This window comes from Lactuca serriola, chromosome 7, assembly GCF_051521515.1.
Source record: "Lactuca serriola cultivar US96UC23 chromosome 7, Lser_US96UC23_V15, whole genome shotgun sequence".
Classification (NCBI taxonomy): domain Eukaryota; kingdom Viridiplantae; phylum Streptophyta; class Magnoliopsida; order Asterales; family Asteraceae; genus Lactuca; species Lactuca serriola.
In genome coordinates, this window is record NC_136414.1 from 52,589,570 (window position 1) to 52,597,785 (window position 8,216).

Below are 8,216 nucleotides of genomic sequence, written 5' to 3' on the forward strand. Positions count from 1 at the left end.
TGTCTTTACTTGTTTAAATCTTTTCTCAAATTATCTCTCGTGCTGTATGTTTTACTTCTACACCAGTTACAGCAGTGTTTTAAGCAAAGGTTTGCTTTACTTATTTTGTGTTATCAAATTATATTCAAAACGTGTTTATGAACGGTTTTCAAAGCTTGTTTTACATAAAGATATCAAGTCGTAAATTCTTATTTTTAAAGGTTTTCCAAAGGTTTTACCAAAGTTTTCTTCTATACTTCTATACTTCTACTTCGTTAAATGCATGTCTGTACTTGTATAGTTATATAAATAATGTTTAAAAGACTTAGGAAGTCTAGTTTTCCCTATTTCCTTTTCCTCGTTGGGATGTGGTCTGGTGGGTATCGGATATCCGTCTGAAGGTCGTTTAAATATTAGTTATATATCATGTATACATGTATAGACATAAAGGTTTATATCGACCATTTCATTTCCCTTGGGTAGCAAGGGCATCCTTCCATTCATCATTCATAGATCAGAGACACTAGTAACTATTATAGGAATAGTTAGGAGGTTCTTGTTGGGTTTTGAGCATTCTAACACTCCTAAGTGTACATGCAACCCTAAATACCTTGGATCTATGTTTTCTCTATTATACATGCAAATAAGAACTTCCAAGGTATTATCCTAATCTATCATACAAAACCTTGTCTATAGCAAGATAGAATACATACCTCTTTGGTGTAGCTTGAAGTCTTCAAGCTTTAAGAGCTTAGCCCCAATAGTGTGGAAGCCTCAAGTGGAATCACAAATCACCAAAACACCTTGGAATACTTTAGAGAATATGGATACTTGGTTCTCTCTTGTGAAATTGGCTAGCCCTTCTTAGTGTATCCACACTAGTGCCAATTTCACCAACCAAGGACATCTTTATATAGTGTGGAGGATTAGGGTTAAACCCTAATACCCATGACCATTCATTTCCTAGGATCCATGGGTTAAACACTCCATGGACTATCCATGAAAGCTTAGCCCAATCCTAAATGAACTTGGCCCATTCCATATATATATATATATATATATATATATATATATATATATATATAAGAGTCCATATTTAATTAGTTCCTTTTGATCACTTAATTAATTCTAAATTAATTCTTGATCAATACTAATTAAATAATATGATTCCATAATAATATATTAGAACTTATAATATATTAATATTCATCATAACCATACTATTCTCAAAAGATTATCCATATAAATTGTGTCGGTGAAGTGCAACCCAAATGGACCATGCCGGGTCGGGTCAAGTACATACCAAATATAGTTATGGACTTAGACATTAATCCAACAGTTCTATCTACTCTTTCTAGTACGAGAATTCCAATGGAGTCAGTTCATTCGCGAGTCTATATCATTTCTCCAGCGCCTCTAATAGAATTCAGAATACGAGATGCATCCTCAGGATATAGATCTCCCCGTCGACAAGTTGGTAACCAGAGTCTCCTGAAGGGAGAGCGGGCATTGTGTGTATAGATCTATACGGGACTGACACTCCCGCACCTTGACTGCTAGCTACAGTCCTCGGCCTACCAAGCCAAGGGGTGACAAATGTCACATTTATTCCGACGCTTGCAGGGCGTCAAGTACTCTAGTGTCAATCAGTATGGTTACGAGTATTTCCATGTTTACCTTATTATTCATGGCCTTAAGGTAACGAGAATTAACATTGTATTTATGAAACAACACTTTTAGGATTACTCTTTGTTTTAGACCTTGCTAGTTGTATCGTTCATTTGATACTGTCTGGGGTCTATGTCTCTTTGTTTTAGACCTTGCTAGTTGTATCGTTCATTTGATACTGTCTGGGGTCTGTGTTTCTTTGTTTTAGACCTTGCTAGATGTATCGTTCATTTGATATTGTCTGGGGTCTGTGTTTCTTTGTTTTAGACCTTGCTAGCCGTATCATACATTTGATACCGTCTGGGGTCTGTATTTCCTTTTGTTAGACTGAGTCAGGCGTATCATTCATTCGATACTCTCCTGGAGTCTATGATTTCTTTTGCCTTAGTCAGCAGTGTTTTCTGTTGAGGCATATGTTATTTTCCCCTAGTATTTTACTAGTGATATTCTCCTACTTTCTTTAAAGTCAAATACCGTATTTTGGGTAATGATAGTATTTCAGGGAAAATTTCTCTTTAAAACATAACACTGTCGAGTCTTGGTAGAAGACTGCTTTTAATTAGAAAATATAGGATTTTATGGAAAGGACGCTAATACACCGTAGATTCTAAGATGCTACTTTTTATAAAGTTATTTTGAATAAAACGCTTACTTACACAAATGAAACTAAATACTTATGAACTCACCAGCATTTATAAAAATGTTGATACTCGCTTTCAAAATAACTTGTATTCTCAGGTCAGCAATAGACAGGTACACCCGGGAGCTTTTGTGAAGCCAGCCTAGAATCGAGCTGCATATATACTAGTTTCTGTATTACTTTGATGTCTCTATAAAATGTAACAATGTAAAACTATTACTATTAATGCAATGGTTTTTGTACTTTGATTACTATATTGCATATGTTGTGATACTTGACATGACGTCGTCCACCCCAGAATGTTTCCGCCGTTTCGGTTTTGGGGTGTGACAGATTGGTATCAGAGCATTGTTTATAGTGAGCTCAGTATATCAATTCATAAAAGATATACAACCTATAAATACATAGGGATAAAACACTTTGACTAATAAGTATACTTTAAAATATAATCATATTTTACCAAAATATAACAACATCCAAAATCTAAACACCCGAACAAAGTATCACAAGAAGAACAAGAATAAAAGTCTTCGGATGTTGAGCATTACCGTCAAACCTGGGCAGTTATGTAATCGTAAGATGGAATAAATGTAACATGATCAACTACATTTATTCGAGATGCGATGAACGTGTGCTTGAGAGTGATAGTGGTGTTGCAACAGGTCTGAAACTTACCAAATAGGAATGATAGAGCCAAACATAAAGTTTAAAATACTATGGGAGTATTTTGGAATACTAAAAGACTCACATTAATCCCAGAATCATATTCAGAAGATAAGAATCAAACAAGAAATTAAAATACTATAGGGGTATTTTAGGATCCATATATAACCTTGTGTGAAAAACTAAAAAGATCCCTTATTGATATACCTATGATTACAAAGGGTACACTTCCAAGGTTATATATAATAAGGATCCCATAGACTGAGAATCTGTGGTTTCACTCTATTTCCTTTTCCTCATTGGGATGTGGATATAGAGTAGTATCACATATTCGAAGGCCTATCGGATCTAAGCTATATATGATTTGTGTACCCTATGTAATTTTATCAGGACTCAATATGGATCACGCAGTGAAATGTTAACAATCTCTTAGGATTCTTTAGACATTTCCATTCTTGCACGAACCCTATAGAAAACCCTATCCACTTCAGTGCTCGACAGAAGAGTTGATTCAGATCTAGGAGAAGTTCATTGAGAAGATTTCCAGTTCGGAAATAAATGAACTAGCACGAGACTATTGAAACCACCAAGTGTCTATAACTTTTTAGGGACATTGGTGGGAAATTCGCCTGAACTTCTGAGATTTCCAGTCATCCATCATGAAGTTATGACACTCAGAGTCAGGATCGGAAGTAAGGCGGAATAGAAATTTAGTGAGTTAGTGATTACACTACTCACACTATGTGTTAGGTAAATCGCCTTTTCCCGTCGCAAGTAATACGATTAGATCAGATCTCAAAACCTTGATTAAGAATGTTTAGCCATAAGTCTTCATGAGCCTTTTCTTCTGTGATGCTCGTTCCGAACTTCCCTCAAATCTTTCCAAGCCGGAGAGTGAACCTTTCCCAGTATAAAGATAACTTAGTAGGAATGAATCCCATCTTATGGCTTTTCCGATACTCATACCCCTACCTTGAATACCTGGACTACATCATAGGGATGTTGGTCAACACTCAGACAACCAATATCCGAGGTGCGGGAAAAATTTATGCCTATTATAGTAAGGACAGATACGTCCAGGGTTAACCATCGTCTCTCATCAGCTTGTATTCCTCTCCGTGTAGGAAAACCATGCCTCCGAAGAAGCGTAACCAATCCACTGGCAAGAAACCGACTCTCCTATTCGATGAAGCTACATTCCAAGCTGCAGTCTCGGCAGCCGTAGCAGCTGTCATGGCTCAACTGAATGCTAACAACGCCAATGTTAGCAAGAGCCCTATCAGGAATTCCGATCCAAGTAATGGACAGCAGCAACCAACCTTTGTGTACCCAGCCACCCAAGAACCTCAACCAAATCCAATGAAGAGAAATTTCAAGAACGAGGAGGGAAGTACCTCGGCTCAAGGACCTTCCGAGGGGCAACGAGCTGAGACAGTCAATACCCCTGCCAGCCCTTCCATCCCGACTTCAAGAAGACCATACCTAGGAGACCTTCCCCACTACAACAAGTGTAGCTACCATCATCATGGTGTATGCCGGGAACTCTGTTGTACTAGGTGCAACATGAAGGGAAATACCGCTCGCGTCTGCAGAACCCCGATTGAATTCATCACATCAACCACCAATGTGGCGACCAATCCAGTTTGTCGTCTATGTGGTGAGATTGGACACTTCAAGAAGGATTGTCCAACCGAAGGAAACGACAAAGGCGCAAGAGGATTCTAACTCAAAATGCCTAAGGAGGAGCATCGAGGAACCCGGTAGATTTTTGGTACGTCTCTCAATCTCAGATAACTAACCGAAAACATTAAAAGGCTAATTCTAAATGTAATTACTTCCCCGTTAAGGTGAAAGTCGCAACACTATTATAAAATTTAAAATTTCATTAGGTAGAGCTATAATGGCTCGATATATACATTAAATCCATGTATAATTAAGATGGATAGACCTAGAGTGAGTGATGCTGCCTTATTTCCTGTTCCTCGTTCGGTTGTGGATTTAAGGCGGAGTCGCTCAGTCAACAGTCCTCCCCACCTTAATTATAAATGACTAGTATATGTTAGGCGACTATAGAAAGGCCTCGTGAGAATCCATTCATGAAAGTTACCCTATTCAGAAACACTCAGGACCCCTTATAGTTTCGCGTCGACTCTATCGGTCCCAGTATCCGCGACAGTGATACACGGGATGAAACCCGAGACGCCAAGAACTTGTGTGCCCGTTCAACACATGACCCTATCGACCCTCACTCTATATCATGTCGATGTATGCCAACTTCGACGCCCCTATCAATCATGGTTCGACTTAGTGCAACCATGTGTAAATCCCTAGTGCTATGTAAAAAGAACTTTCATCGTAGCCATTTCGGCAAATAAAGGTTCTTCCGAATCTAAAAATATTAAAACGTAATGCGATCCGTCAGCCGTCCCTCTTGTCTCAAACCTTCTGAAGTACCCAGGAGAAGGGTATCGCGCGTTGTTAACCAACCCCTTCTTAGATAGATAGAAACTGAAGCGAAAGACACTACAGGCATTCCAGAAGATGATAACCACCCGAAACCCACTCCGTAGAACCCCAGAAGGACCCTTCGCACCTCACAATCAGGTTCGTGAATCAAGAGGATAGAACTCATGGGATTTAATACTATAACTGAGTATATGCATAAGGGTGGTATATAATTTAGATCAAAAAGATTTAAGATGTTTGCTTCCTCCCTACTCCCTGTTCCTCGTTGGGTTGTGGGTCTGGGGTGGAGTCGCACAACTGAACATCCTGCCGACCTCAATTATATACGGCTTGCATACGCCAAGTATTAGTGGTTAAGCCAAGTATGAGCTCTACCACAAACCTCATAGTAAAACCCTTCATCCTATCCCATGGGATAGGAGCTAGAGTCAAGAGAACCCCTGTGGGTTGAGCTACTATAATGACCACAAATCCAAAATTTGTTGTCATCCCGGTAAAGCCAACATAGTAGCTAACATCCTCAATTGGTAAAGAAATCTGAGTCGTAAGAGTCAAGGACATTGACTACGACCATCCATTCATGCTTAATCCCATGAATTAAGCATCTCAGCGAATATCCCGGAACCCAGGAAGCTGCGATAAGTTAAACTCTGTGAAGAGTGGATGAGAAGATTTGAAGTTCCGAGTAACAAGACCCTATACCTCTAGACTTAACCTAAATCAAGAAAACTCAGAACCCCCGAAAGAGTAGTTTCAGAAGATACTCGCACTACTTAGGCATTTCGTCCTCCCCGTCACTGACGAGTAGTGCCTAGGACACTCCGCCCCCTCACATGGAAGAAGCCACCGTCGCCCTATAGACAATAGACTGCATTCTCCGAAGTGAATACTAGAATGCTAAGAACCGCATGATAACCTCCGCATCCAAGAATACTTGAATAAAGTGCGAAAGTAGGTTGCATTAAGCCTTATAACCCAGATCCCGAAGAGATTATAGACTTGACACCAGTCTAGGTGTTAGTCAATGGGTTATACAAGAACACGCGCTTTCCACAACTAAAATAAACCGACACCTTAGAGATAAGAGCATGTTTTAGAGATTCATTGGACTACTAGGTGTTCCAAGAATACTATCTCACACAGAATTAGTAGAACCACCTCCCGAGATAGCCCAACACTTCAGAAAATTCTCTAAGGACTATGTTAGCCCTGAGCAGGGAGTGCAATTCATGAAACAGCAAAGCGACTAAGAGCATGATTCTTTCCCGTTAGGAATCATTTTGTGAAAGCATCAACTAGACGAGGATGAAAAGTTTAAAAACTTTCTAAACAATCGTCTGGTAAAAAAAACCCTATCTCACCGACTACGAGAGTTTTCGTTAGAAACATCTCAAGAACCAGAAGTGCAGGATAATTTCGCACTAGGTTGAGATAGACGCCTGCAGCAAACAGATACCCGTAGACATCCAATCCATTCGATGATCCAGAAAACCTCTGAAAGCCAATCGCCAAGAAACACAAATCCAAGGATAACCCTAGCTTTCTAAGAACCAACCTGAAGGACTACACTCCCAGTATGAGAGAACATTTGGAACTTCAGAATGGCGATCACGCCAATGATGATCTCGCCATAGGAGTACACTATGTTCTAAGTACTGAAAAGCTCTACCCTTCCGAGAGCTTAGGACCCTATATATTTTAATGCTACCAGGATGAATCGAGTACATGGGTTTGTGAGCTTCTTCCATTAGAAGATCTCTTACTCCTCCTGTCTTAGGTACCCAAATCCGGTCTTGGAATACCTTTAGTCCTTGACTGTTTACACCGAACACTAATGTTTTGCCCAAATGTTCTTCCTTTCGATCATTCTTTTCTGAAGCTTCTTCTTGAGCTTTCTTTATACTTTCGACAATTGTCGAGACAACTTCTATCCTCAACGCTTTGGCCTTTTTCTTTCAAGATTGACTTTCCGACTGAGAGCATCAACAACAACATTGGCTTTAACGGGATGGTAAAGTATCTCACACTCGTAGTCCTTGAGTAACTCTAGCCAGCGTCGTTGCCTCATACTTAATTCTTTCTGATTAAAGAGATATTAGAGACTCTTATGATCAGTGAAAAGTATGCACTTCGTGCCATAAAGGTGATGCCTCCATATCTTTAGAGCGAAAACCACTGCTGCCAACTCCAAATCATGAGTGGGGTAGTTCTTTTCATGCTCTTTCAATTGTCGAGACGCATATGCTATCACCTTTTCTCTTTGGGTCAGAACACAACCCAACCCAACACCATCCGCATCGCTATAGACTGTAAAGTCTTCGACTCCGTCGGGCAGAGAAAGAATCGGTGCTTCACATAATTTCTTCTTTAGCAACTCAAATGCTCATTGTGCTTATCACTCCAAGCATAAGTAGCTCCTTTGTGGGTCAAACCTGTTAATGGAGTTGTGATCGAAGAAAATCCTTGGATAAACCTTCGGTAATATCCAGCTAATCCTAAAAAGCTTCGGATCTCCGTGGGACTTTTCGGTTGTTCCCACTTCATCACAACTTCAATTTTTGTTGGATCAACCATTATCCCTTCTTGGTTGACCACATGACCCAAGAATTGGACTTCCTGAATCCAAAAACCACATTTGGAGAACTTAGCATACAACTTCTCCTTCTTCAATACTTCTAACACTTCTCGCAAGTGTTTTCCATGCTCCTCCTGGATTTTCAAGTAGATCAGAATGTCATCTATAAACGCCATCACAGATTTATCAAGGAAGGGTTTACAAACCCTATTCATCAAATCCATG